The 13,161-nt window shown below is 50.7% G+C and overlaps 2 protein-coding genes across 3 annotated transcripts in view; one reads left to right on the forward strand and one right to left on the reverse strand.

Moving 5' to 3' along the window:
- The window catches only part of LOC119378933 (rab3 GTPase-activating protein catalytic subunit), a 246,529-nt gene that overhangs the window by 164,799 nt on the left and 68,569 nt on the right, over nucleotides 1-13,161 (forward strand). The gene's annotated exons all lie outside the window — the stretch shown is intronic.
- The window catches only part of LOC119378934 (uncharacterized), a 62,334-nt gene that overhangs the window by 26,165 nt on the left and 23,008 nt on the right, over nucleotides 1-13,161 (reverse strand). The window lies entirely within an intron of this gene.

The following is a 13,161-nucleotide window of genomic DNA, read 5'->3' on the forward strand; positions in this document are numbered from 1 at the left end:
TTCGGCGCGGAATTTACGGACGGCGGGTCGGCCAAACACTTCAGCGAAAGACGTCTTGAATACTGACCATGTCGGGATGTCGCCTTTGTGGTTGTGATACCACATTTCGGCAACGTCAGTGAGATAAAACACGACGTGGGTCAACTTGTCGGCGTCATCCCACTTGTTGTGCGCGCTCACCAGTTCGTAGTTTGTGAACCAGTCTTCTACGTCGGTCTCACCGGCACCGCTGAAAACCTTGGGGTCCCTCAGCCGAGGAACTCCGGTGCCGCTGCCGGACTGGGCGGACGGGGCCGGTTGGTCGACGTTGGTTGTCATGACGGGCGGAAGTGTTCTGCTTCGCAGCTCCAGGTTCAGTTGACGGGGACCCTCAGCACCCTCCACCAATTGAGAAGAGGTTTATTGGCGGTGCGTTCCTGTGGTGACGCTCTGAACAAACACAGCGAGTCGGGGCAGAGCACCGTCCAGAAAGATGCCAGCGACAAGCAGCGCGAGGCGAGCGTTGGCGATACTGCTGACCGGCGACGCGTCTTCTTCTTCACAATATATATATATATATATATATATATATATATATATATATATATATATATATATATATATATATATATATATATATATATATGGCTGCAGTCGACGCTCTTTTATAAAGTTTTTACACAGTATGCCTTTCCTCGGCATTATAGTAAAGGGTCTACAATGTCACGTTCAGTGCAACCAGTCGACGAGCAATCACCGACTGGCAAACTATATGGCAAGCGGAAATTCTGATATATCTGCTCTTTTCCCTTGTTAGGAAACACGTCTCATTGTGTCATCCGTACGTGCGTCATTTGTAATTTGATTTCACTTTGGTTACAAGCGTAGTCGGGAAACACGTAATTACTTGGCCTGTGTTGCCATCTACTTAAATGTTTTCTCTCCCTCCCTGTCTTCGTCCATCTCTTTCGCATCATGGCCATCCGCTCAATTATAGGCTTCGTGTTAGTAAGTAGCGCGCGCACGTTATTGTGAAGGGCTTGCGCGGTGATGTCACTTGCGTGCATCTTTTGCTCGCTTCAATGCCACACAGCTCCAGAATTAGAAAGGTAAAGGCGCCTATAACCTCAGTCGTGTCGCATGTGTCGTATATGTAAGTGCATGTAGTTATGAACTCATACGTGGCCCACCCTGTTGCATCGGTATCGCAGCCCATATTGATACGGGGTTCCGTGTTAATTGGGTTGCGATGCGCCAGCTGCGGCCTGACGACTGCTCAAGACATTTCCGCCGGGCGTGAATGAATCATCGGGGACATGCTTGGGCGTCCCGGGTCGTGCGTCTTCCGTCTTGAAAATCTCGCAGACGCGAAATGGCGCGTCACGCAGGCATGACCTGGCGAAGCCACCCTTGTTCCTTCGTGTCGGTCGCGCCCTTGGACGGCGCCTCAGGAAAATGCGCATCTGGCGGTGCCGCGTTTCTGCGACAAGGGCGGTGGGCGCCGCCGGTACAGTTCCGCACCTCGTGCGTTGAGGCGCCGCGGCCACCCCGCACACTCGCTCGTAGCTGCGGGCGCACCTGCTCTGCCGCTGCGTGTTTGACGGTGGTATATACCCTGGCGTCAGGAAACGATCACCCGACAGGCGGAACGGCGAGGTGCGCGCTCCGCTTCACTTGCTTTCGGTCTGAATGACAGAAGACAGGACAGATGGAGATGGTCACAGGAGTTCGAGGGACGGGACTACGATGCAGCTAGAGGCACGGTACACGTCGGTGACGAGGCGGCGAAGGCCCCGCCGATGAGAGGCGCACGGCATAGCGGTCGAGGCAACCGTCACAGGGCGCCGACGGCGAGAGGCAGTTTATCCATGTCTCGTGATGACGGCGTCAGAGCTGAGCTTGACTGAGAGGCTGATTGCGTTTCTGGCTGGCGGCATGCGAGCCCGAAACCCGTGCGCGCGTTTATTCGTGCGCGTGTCCGCGACGTAGGTCGGAGCTCGTTATTTTCGCAGTGTGTATGATATCTTCATATGTCGCCGCTTTCTTGCTACTTGTACATGCTCATAACTAAAGCCGGTAGTTCCTTTTGTTTATATATATATATGCTGCGGGTTAATGTGTTCGTCACTTCGTTTTTCGCTTCTTTAACGACATATTCTGTGTTCTCCTTTTTTATCAACTTTGGCTGTTCTCATTTAATATTAGATGCGAAACATAATACACAAAATTGTGGTCCCCGGAAAGCCTCTGAAGCCGAAGCTACCGGCATAGGTCTGTCCAGGAAGTCATTAGTTCGTATTACAATTCATACTGAATTGCCTTAGAGGCGAAACGCTCTGAATGACTTCTGACTACTATCCGGTTTGACAGGCAGGGGCGTGCGGTTAAGTGGACGTCTTTTCAGCGTTCCAGACCCTATATATTGCTCAGCTTTGTTTGGATGCTAGAAATACGCCAAAGGGGCATCACGTACTCTAATTTTATATTGTTCTAGTACTATTAGTTTCCTTGCCTTTGTCTTTAAGTGAATGATGACGTCGCCCGTAGTTAAGGACGTACAGGACGTATTTGCTTAATGACTGTACGTGCATCCATGGGATTCTCTTATTCGGCTGCCGTACTGACATGTGCGAAGCTTTTGTCTTCGTGAAATAGTCCAGTAGTCCTCCGTGGGTATCCATAGCGCCTTCAGCGCTTTCCCTTTGCGCGTTTTGGTACTGACGCACTTCCTTGGCGTTGTACGCTTCGTGCAGCGTTGTCACTCGCATTCCCACACCATCTGCGCTCCTTTTTCGGTTCTAACGTTGCGGACGCGAACACTTTGGCGCAGGCCTGTACGAAGATGCCTTCTCGGATAAGGGCTGCTGCTGGCTCGCGTTTCTGTGTCCCAGGCCTGTCGGAAACAGTGCCAGTCTATTACCATCAGCGCGCTGTTGCAGTGAGGCGGCCTGATGACGCGTCCAGTGGCTTGGTGGTGGCTGTCGGTTTTCAGCGCCGCGCCGTCTATTGTGCCCGTCCGCCTAGGCGCGCCCGAAAGGCGGCTGGCTGCCTCTCGCGCCGCGGGCCTCTTCCGGATCGCTTCCGACAGACTCCTCTCCAGTCTGCGAGTGGTCTGTGACCCCCTTTTCTTGATTATTTGAAAACAACGTAGGACTCCGCCGGTGTGCGCCTCTCAGTATATGCCCCATCTATTCCCAGTTTTTTTTTTTTTTTTTTACGTGTTAATCGGTTTGATTTCGCTCGTGGTGATTTCAGCACCCAAATTGCTTTGGACGCCCTTTAAATGGCCCTTAAATATCATCCGAGAATACAAAGAGTGAGTGTGCTATTCTCTCCTGGCGTGTCCCGTCTTTTCAGCGCAATTCGTGACGCCAGCAGGCTGTTCACGTGACGTCATGAGGAAATAAGCTCTCGATTGGTCCCATACGAGGAATATCAGTTGTGAATTGTCTCCTACCCTGCTTTGCCATGCAGTCGCACGCCCGCTCTGCCTTGTCTCGCATGACTATCGTGCGCGATCAACTGATTTCACTTCGTTTTGTGCGTTTTCGACTGCGCAAGTGGAGATGAGCGTGAAGCCGAAAAGCGCGAAATCCTCATAGGCTCCACGCTTAGTGCTGATATTGTCCATGTGTTTTATTAAGAAAAAAGTGGCGAGGAGGACATAGCGTGGTAATGAAAGCGAGAAAAAAAAAACACTCTCTCCTCTTTGAACTCTAGTGGTTTAGGGGCACTTTAGGGCGAGTTTTCTGTAGTATATTGGGCCTATTTTCGCTTCGTTGTCCTCTGTTTGGTTAGTTTTTGCGCCTGTTTTCATGATGGCGATGATGCTGTTGATGTTGTTCACGCCTGTGTCTACTTTCGTTAAATATTTGCTCCACATTTTGTGGATTTATCCGCACGTTAGTGAACTTCATTTATTGCGATTTTTTTCTGTTATCACGGCCATTGTCTTCATTTTGCGCCGTATTCATACCGTTAGCATACGAAAGGCAGGCGAACGTGAAATATAATGGCCACGCCGCGTTTGACTTCGTTGGGTTTCTTGTTGTTGGCGTCGTTAGTGACATGTCGGGTCAGGCTTTTTGCGCCGATGGTGCACTGCAACCAACATAACCAACCGCAGCAGTGTGCCGTGTGTATAGTTGCAGCAGTTCGAGCCCTATTTTGCGTTGGAGCTGTAGTAAATAAGCGGGAATTTCGTAACCACAGCTATAAACGCGTTGGATCAGCGTTGTATTAAGAATTGTGCAAGGCATTGTGCATCTAGAATTGCGTTATGTTACCATATAGTCAATTCAAAGCTTGATTATACGACCTGAACGCACCTCCTCTCTGTAATGTAATGTTGGGGGGGGGGGGGGGGGGTAAGGAAAGACATACGCTGCAGTTCCAGTAGTGACTTTGCTGGAGGCTTACGCGTAATTACGACAGTTCAGATGACATTTTGGTGAAGCAGGGCCGAGGGAGTTCTCGTTCGAAACGTCCAAGGGACTCACGAAGACACTGTTCGTGAACCTTCTGAAACCGCGGTTTTGAGGCGGGAGCCGAAGGGTCTCTGCTCGCGTGCCCTGGGGGACATACACATGGCGCAGCTTTGACCTCGGCCCATTCTTCGCGGGTGATTGTGGTGGCCTATAGAGGGCGTTCTCGTTCCGCGTGTATTCGATAACAACGAATTTTTCGCCCGCCTATATAGCCTCTTGATTGTTGTCATCCGAGAACAGTGTTCCCGTTGATAACTAAAAATGACTGCTTTCTGACCCGGCCGTGTATTGCTGCGCCAAGCACCAAGAAGGAAACAAATACGAGGGAAGGCGACCGTGCAACCGCTACTCACCGCCGCCCACGGTCCCCCCGCAGATTTGGCGTAGTGTGCATAGTTTCCCGGGCACGATCGGAGGGGCCAGCCAGCGCACGGTTCGTGACAGCGGGGTTATGATGGTGTGACGAGGGGTAGCCGCCTCCCGCGGACCGTGCGCGAAATTGCCGATTGCGGACAGGAGGCACCGCGTCTATTGTCGACGTCGGTCTGAGGCAGGACCTGTATATAGTATTATATATAGTTTTCTTTCCCTATATCTCGCAAATGACGCATCTGCGGCTGTAGCAGGATGTCAAGTAAATTGATGGACAGCCACAACGGCAGCCGCCTCCCGCGTGCCTCTTCTTAAAAAAAAAGAGAAGAGGAAATGGGAAAGTGTCATCGCATGGCGATCTGGTTGATGAAAGTTTGATAACATGCGGGAATAATAATAGTGTTTTTTTTTTCACCTGCTGTGGCACGCATATATAATACACGACTGCTGACGATGCAGTTGTCGCTGTTTGCAGTTTCTCTTATAGGCTGTGACGACCCTTTGCTGTGCAATTGTGATTTGTGTCTCGTGTTTCTATAAAAAGACGTCCTTTCAAGATGTAGCCTTGAGGTCGTTTCAGACATTCGTCAATTTTCGTAAGCGTCCGGTATTTTGAGGCCACCGACGAAGCCGTAACTCAAAGTTTTGCTTTTGTTCATCGTCGAACTCCGACCGTGGTAGCTTCGTAAATGGTCATTGTCGTTGGCGAAGCACGCGCAACGAAGAAAAACAAAAAAAAAAACTTCAAGCGTGTATTGCAGTCACATCAGAAGATCGTCCCTTCGTATTCTGGTTAGTACGAAAAGACTGCAGTAGCCTTTGCTTTTTTCTGGACGCGCCGCATGGAGCGATTGCTGACACACCGACCAAATGTAGGCCATGTTAAATTTAATTAGAACGCCAGCAATGGCAGTAAAGTGCCGCTGATTTCCTCAAACTCCATCGTAACTGCATCGGAATAACAAGTATAGGATAGACTAACCTTATTGATGGAATGCATACCGGACAATGGGAAATAGGTCGGGCTGCATTTCTTATTTTCTGACTCACGTTAAGAGACGCTGATTCGGTTCGAGAAAGTTCGAAAGAAAAACTAGAGAGAGGCCCGGGGCGCTTACTTGGCACTTAGCTATGTATCTGTGGAATGATTACCTTTCATTCTTCAAAGGCACGCACACACGCCACGGACTGAATTAGTCTGGACTTTTCATTTGCAGACACGAGCCGAGTTTATTTCGAGCGAACACTCCCAGTGTTCATCGCAAGTCACCTGAACGCATCAGTTTCGGCGTGACACGAACGACCTTGCATTATAGGATGGTAAAGTGTGCCAACGCCGAAGAAAAGCAGCCGTTTGTCCCATCTTCGTCTTTCGCTCAACCTTTTTCTCATCGGGGGTGTCGACGAAATGGGCTCGGCACTGCGCGGCTTGTGCACACACTCGGTGTTCCTGTGCCGGGCTTCCCAACGGAGGGCGCGCTCTTTAACAATCTGCATTCTTTGCCGCAAGCAGCTGGCGAGCCAGCGGTCGTGTCTGCGCAGCCTGTCCTTCGCTGGGCGTGAATGGGGGCAGCGGCGAATGGCCGCCGCCGAGCGGAGGCCCTCCTGCGCACGCGGTTGCATCCGCGCGACGAAGTGTGCCACATAACTGCATGCTAAATGCAAAAGAAATGTGAACCGTGAAGAGATCAACATAGACTTGAGGACTGCTGACGCCTGCATCTTCGCGCCGCGCATACATTTTTGCGTTGCTGCATTTCTCATCTCTGTCCTCTCGAACTTTGCTCGTGGTTGTGACTTAGCCTCCCGCTCCCATGTACTCTTATTCGCGTAGAAATGAAAATGGGTGACGCGGTTCAGCGCGTGACCTTTTCGCGCCTCTCTCGCGCGGAGGACACGATGTGACACGGTGTAGCCAGTCCTGCCTTACTGGTGGCGACTGTGGCGTCGTCAAAGTAAAGGATCCTCTGCAGGCCACGTCGCCTGTTACGCCAGCAGTGGCGTTTCAAATAGGAATCTCTGCAGCGCTTCTCCACCTACACATTAGCTTTATTTTATTGTCAGCACTGTCATTTTCTTATTCACTCTCGCTTGTGTAATAGCTCTTGGCACGCAAAACATCACGTGCGTGTTGTACTATATAATCGCCGGACAATCAGCCTAGATGCTGCGCGAAGCAGCGAGAGGCATTGTAAACAATGTGATGATGTGGTTATGACACGGGGCCTAGGTCTTGAGTGTCAGCAGCCTATCGTAGATTTGGGCCAGGAAGGCGTATCTCTTATGCGCGCCAAACTTCATGCATTGGCTTAGTCACATGTGTTAGTCTGTGTCGCCGTCGAAGCACTTTTCGTTCTCTCATAATGTATTCGCGCTTCCCTTCAAGGTCCGTATACATGCAGCGCTTGTGTAGGGCTGACAGGATCTTCTTATTAGCTTTCTGCTAGCTTACAGACGTACACAGAACGTGTGCGCAATGAAGACGACGAGGAAACGTGAGACGCAGGTCTCCCACTGTTTTCGAGACTTGCTCAACAGGAAGCGCCGTCACGCGGCATGGTTGTCTCGCAAACGCGTGCCGTCGCGCAAGGCGTCCCGCGCTGTGTTCGACGTCCGAGCGCGCGGCTTCGCATGGAGTTTGCGATGTCCCACAAGCATATGATACCTGACAGATGTGCCTCGCACCGTGTAGCGCGATGTCGTTCGTGCTGCGCGGGGCCGATCTGACGAGACGTTTTAGTTCCGGGCGAATGGTGTGTGGCCATGCCACTTTTGCGTGCACGGCACTTTCGCTCATTCTTGCTACTCTGATGTAACTGTTTCGTGTACGAGTCCGCGGAGATAAGATCTTGCGGCAGAACAAGAGGAACAAGCAGTTGGCCTACCAACAATGCATCCGTCTCCCTTGAGTGTCCCTCCCTCCCTTATTTTGCAAAGAGCAACAATCAAGGTGCGTCTGTACGATCTGGGAGCTGCGCACACTGGCTTTGAAGTGTCTCTAGTAATATAAAAGCAGCCTGCGTGTTGCTACAGATTGGTCTAAACACTCGTGAAGGCTTTCAGGCCAGGATAATAGCTCTTGTCATAAGGCGGGCCCATGATTGAGAGAAGCTTCACCAATCACCTAAGTCCACATCCGAATCGACGAAGTATGATGCAAGAGTGAAAAACGTCGGCAGATTCAAGCCCTATAGTATTTTGCATCGCTTCGCAGGTTCTACGCGAATAGAGGAAAGGGAACTGCGGTGAGTACTCGATGGAGCCGTCAGAATGCGAATACGCAGTGGCAAACAACTTGCCATCGCCGGACGTTTGTATATACGCCACGCATTGTCGTTGGTCGACGCGGAATGCGGCCTTGGTTTACGCTGGACGTTGTCGGTAAATGCGTATGCGTCTCAGACATAGAACAAGCCTCGTGTGCCTGGCTGCCGTCTTTTCGAAGCGCGACCTCCGCCTCGAGGTCGTGCTGCTCAGTCATCCGCGCGTGTGTGCTCCAGCCCTGTGCTGCTTGCGTCGACGAACTGAACCGTCGTCGCCTGCGCGTTTCCAGCGCTGGCCCGGCATTCGTAAGCGAGGCTCTTCGTTTGGAAACGCTGCCTCCGCGCCGCCATCGTCTTTTCTGCGAGAGGCCGAGCCAAGGAAGCACGCGCTGTCCCTTTCACTGGCTGTTTACTCTGGCGGCCTTAGCACAGGAGTGGCCGCTGGCCGGTCTCTGACGCGCAGCGGGGCTCTTCTTTGGGACGGCCGCATTTGCATTCGGAAGGGCGCTTAGTTACGCAACGCTTTGGCCGCCACACGCTGCTCGGTGAGGCCCTATAGTGCGCGGTTTGATATGCCCCGCCGACGAGGCTCGGGTAACGAAGGCCTGCCGCGGCCTCGGCTGCGTTACCCGTCGACGATGTTGCGTAGTAGTTTGGCCGAGCTGCATGCATGCCCCTGCTATGGATCGATGCGTGGCAAGAGGGTAAACGGGCACTTTAGAGCCCGGCTGCGGCTACCTGTACAGGTTTGTAATGATGACTGGCGCGGAAGTTGTGCCCTATATGTAGACGCTTTGTTACTTTCTACTATATTCCCGTTCCCGCCTTAGTGTTCGAGGCTGACTAACCGCCGGCGGTGACTCAATTCCAATCAGCGCGTGCGCGGCGATTCCAACTGCGTCAGAAGGAAGCAGTCTCTTCGGAAAACCTGGCATCGAGCCCGTGTAGGGGTTATATATGGCGGACACAAAGTTCATCTCAACGAGCGGACAGGGGACATATCTTCTTTATTTTACATCTCAGACGTAAAATTTCGCGGAAGTGTATTTGATAGCTTCGGTTTAAGAGCGATATAAATAAAAACGTTATTTGATAAAAGTGACCGCCTAGAAATAATAACGCCGTGGCAACGCGGCGCTTCACTGGAAGCAGGGCAGTTGTGCGGTGGAGCGCACTTTTAGGGGCGAAGCTCCTTAAAGCGGCACCCGTTCGTCCCTCGTAGTCGTAGTGCGTAACCAGTCGTAACGCTGGTACCAGATCTTGACCTCCAAGGTGGTGCCGGTGGGAGATTTTTCCTGTGCGTTGTTGAACAATAAAAAATTCGCAGCGTGCGCGTTAACTAAAAGCCGAATTCTCCTGTCTCTCATTCCCCATTAGCAGCCATTGGCATGTTCCAGTAGGGAACGTTAGTAGAAGTAGAGGTGCAAGTGTTAGCTAAAAGCCGACTTCTTCTGTCTCTCATTCCCATTAGAAGCCATTGTTTACCTCCAAGGTGTCAGGGAAATAATGAACGTCTCGAGTTTCGGTGGCGCGTCGCACAGGAAACAAACACTGCCCCACGCAGGGCTCGAAAACGAAAGGAGGTACACACACACGGAGCGGCGGTGCTCCGACACTGACACACACGGAGCGGCAGTGCTCCGATACTGACAAAGGTAGTGCCCGGTGAGATTTCTCCTGTGCGTAATTAAACAATAAAAATTTTGTTCAAAACGCCGTTGATTGATGAAATAAACCAACGAAAGACGCCAGGTATTTTCTAAAAGCAAAACGAAAGAACGCCAGATGTTTCTAAAGCAAAACGAAAAGACGCCAGCTGCTTAACGAAAGACGCCAGATGTTTTCTAAAGCAATGGTTTTCTAAACAATGAAAATTCACAGCGTACATGTAAAATTAAAGTGAGCTGCAAGTCGTCATAACTCTCATCGAACCTTTAGTACAAACGCGCCCGATCTCACGTCGGTGATGATGTACTGGGCAGAATTCACGGAAGATTCACGGTTTACCGATGAACCACCGCAGCTTCGCCCACTCATCATCATTCACTCCGTGGATATGCTGTGATTTTTTTTTTTTCCTTTTGACGAACTTTCTCAACAACTATAGGTGTAAACAATAGGTGTATGTACATGTGGGAGATATGCAGTGGCTGCGAAGACCGCATTACTTGTCGTCTGATTCTACATAAGCGAGCTGAGTAAAACTTTTCACTCATGTAAAATAATACGTACAAAGACCGTTATTTCTTAAGCTTGTTGTACTTTGCAAGTTCTTTGCGCTATTGAGGCATTTAGTGCATGAGTGGTTTTGGGACGTTAAACCCCAGATATTATTAGCATTATTATTAGTGCATGAGCGAGGAATAGGCGGACTGCAGTAACAATACCGTCTCAACGCGCGTGCGCGTGTGTGCAGATATGCACATGCACGAGGACGCTTTAAGAAATGTGTTATTCGGATAGGGAAGTTAGTTGCTGTAGAACATGCACTTCCCCATAATGAAAGCTTCGTGGCTATCACGTTATAAGAAATTCCGAGTGCTAAGGCATTCAGGAGTAAATTGGAGGTATCAGTTACATCTCTGTTATTTTTCGACGACGCAACAGTGCCGAGTCGAAGCGAAGCCGCGGGGCCGAATATGTTACAGCTCTCATCGCAAGCAGTCCCAAGTCACGATCTTCGGCGGTAGACGATAGCACCGTGTGATCCGGGGGGCAGATCGATGGCAGTATGTCGATGCCCCTGCACGCGCGTAGTAATCACCGCCCGCGCTTGTCTACAGCGCTGGTTCCGGCCGGCCCTTGCAGACCGCGTCTGCCCCAAAACACAAATGTTTTCCGTGCGGCATCGCACCGCATACGCAGCCTCGACTTGCCCGGCGGAGGTTGTTATTACGGCCGGCTACCAACGGCCGCATTTCGCGGAGAAGCCGAAGCGCGCGCACCGCGGGCACGACGGACAGTGCCCGAGGTGGCGCGCGCCCTTCGATCATATCGTCGTCCGAGGGAGGCCTTCGGCGCGCGCCGTGTGCGCCGGCGGAAGTGCTTTTCGGCCGAGTCGTTTTCACCGTTGCATGCACGACGGGGGCCCGCCCGTTGCGTGTTGTTCGATCGCCCTCGACGCTAATGGTTCTATTGATTTGCTTGTTCAGCCTCTCGGATGATTTTTGAACGCCACGACCCCCCCGGTTATATTTGGCGGCGTGCGACGGAGACACGCACTGAAGCAGGGACTGCGAGCGAACGTGCCGTAGGTAAATGGCAATGTTCTCGGCTGTATAGCCATCCTCGAGCGTCACGTTTGTGTGGCCCGATCGTGCGGACGACGCTGCTTCATCGGCCGGCAGCCGCCCCTTATGATTTGGCGTGCCTGTATCGTTGCAGGGAAATTGTCGCCTTGGGAAGACGCGCGACCCTGTTGCGTCTATTTTGGGAAAGCGTACGAGGATAAATGCTGCAATTCTCTCGTCCGGGCGAAATGACTCGCGAAGCCGAGTGTATATCTCCTCGCGTTGTCAATAACAAACCCATTGCTGGATCGCCGTTATTACGCTTTTCTATTCCTGATGTAATAGCGAAAACAGACGGCGATGCCATGAGCTCTTAAGTGAATAGTTACTTGACCTTGGTGCCCCGTTGTAATGGCTGCGTTGAAGGTGTACAGTTAGATGGAGCTCTGCATCGGCTTTCATCTTGCATGCTTAGCGCGCAAGGTTATTTTCAGCTCTGCTTTTTAACTGCAGCTTACTTCAGCTACAGTATTTACAACTACGCTAAGAATGTTTCGCTAAAGGCAACAGTGTGTCAAGTTCAGCCTAACCTTGAATGTCAAGGAAGCAGGCGACATTCGCCATATTGTGAATGCCTTTGTGAAGCCATATAAGAACAGTTAAACACTTTTCCAAGTCAACGATTTTTTCTTTCTTGGACCGCGTGAGCAGTTACAGAGCGGCGACTGGCTCATGTATGTTACTGCTGCGGTCCAAGGACAGAGGAGAGACGAATGGCATCTCAGCCGTGGCAGACAAGACGCCAGGTCGCGCACCTCTGAGATCGTGTTCCTCAATCTGGCACGTTCACGCACTCGGCGAGAAGCGCAGTGGCTGACGGCATTTTCGTTTCAGAATTGTTATCGTGTGGCCTCGACAGTTTCAGTACAAACACGGAGGAACGAAGCAGTTTCTTGTATTTTAGTCGGCGCCTTTTTTTTTCTCTTTTTTTTTCAGTAGGTGTGTGTGTTTTCTGCTTGCCAGATACGTGCATCCCACTCCTCTCGTTCTTTGGTCAGACTGCAGGTTGTTTAAGCAGGGACGTGAGATGCCTACACTCTGGCACGCAGAAATCAGATTACTCAAGAGCGGGCTTCGTGATTAGGTCTGAGGAAAAACAGAAGCGTAAACATTAGCAGCGGGAGGCGGGTTTGTCGCTCGACGATGGAAACTCGCATAATATTAATTCAGGTGTATGGGCAGCGGAGCTTGAATTTCTTAAAGCTGCAGGAGCGCCATGGTCCGCGTGTCCAGAAATGCGTGTCCATTAGACATGATGCTTTGGTTTGGCGAATATTCGAAACTTACCCATAATGAATCTAATATGCTCCCATTTGAGTATTAGGTTTCGTGCAGAGTATTGGCTTAAAAATCCGTATATGTATTTTTTGTGATACTTTGTTGTCTATATACCTTACACGTTCAAATATGAACCTTAAAAATTACAATGTGATAACATCCACAATAGACATATATCGTGTTCGATTCGCTTGTGACACTATTCGAGTCGTTTTGGATTCGGTCTCAAATACTGGTCTTCGCACACCCATGCATAATGATGTGAGGTGTATCAGCATATCACTTTCCATTTGGATCTTACCTTCTCGCTTTAGTTACTTGAGGTTTAATTGTGCGGACCTCCGCGCAATGAATTCGCTCCAGAACAAAAGGGAGACAGTGTGAGTGATAACAGCAAAATAAACGAAAGTAAAATGATACCGAAAAAAAAAGCGAAGTGTCTCTTCGTCCCGCCTCTGTCATACAAACTGCTGTTCTTTTGGATCATGTTGT

This window comes from Rhipicephalus sanguineus, chromosome 1, assembly GCF_013339695.2.
Source record: "Rhipicephalus sanguineus isolate Rsan-2018 chromosome 1, BIME_Rsan_1.4, whole genome shotgun sequence".
Classification (NCBI taxonomy): domain Eukaryota; kingdom Metazoa; phylum Arthropoda; class Arachnida; order Ixodida; family Ixodidae; genus Rhipicephalus; species Rhipicephalus sanguineus.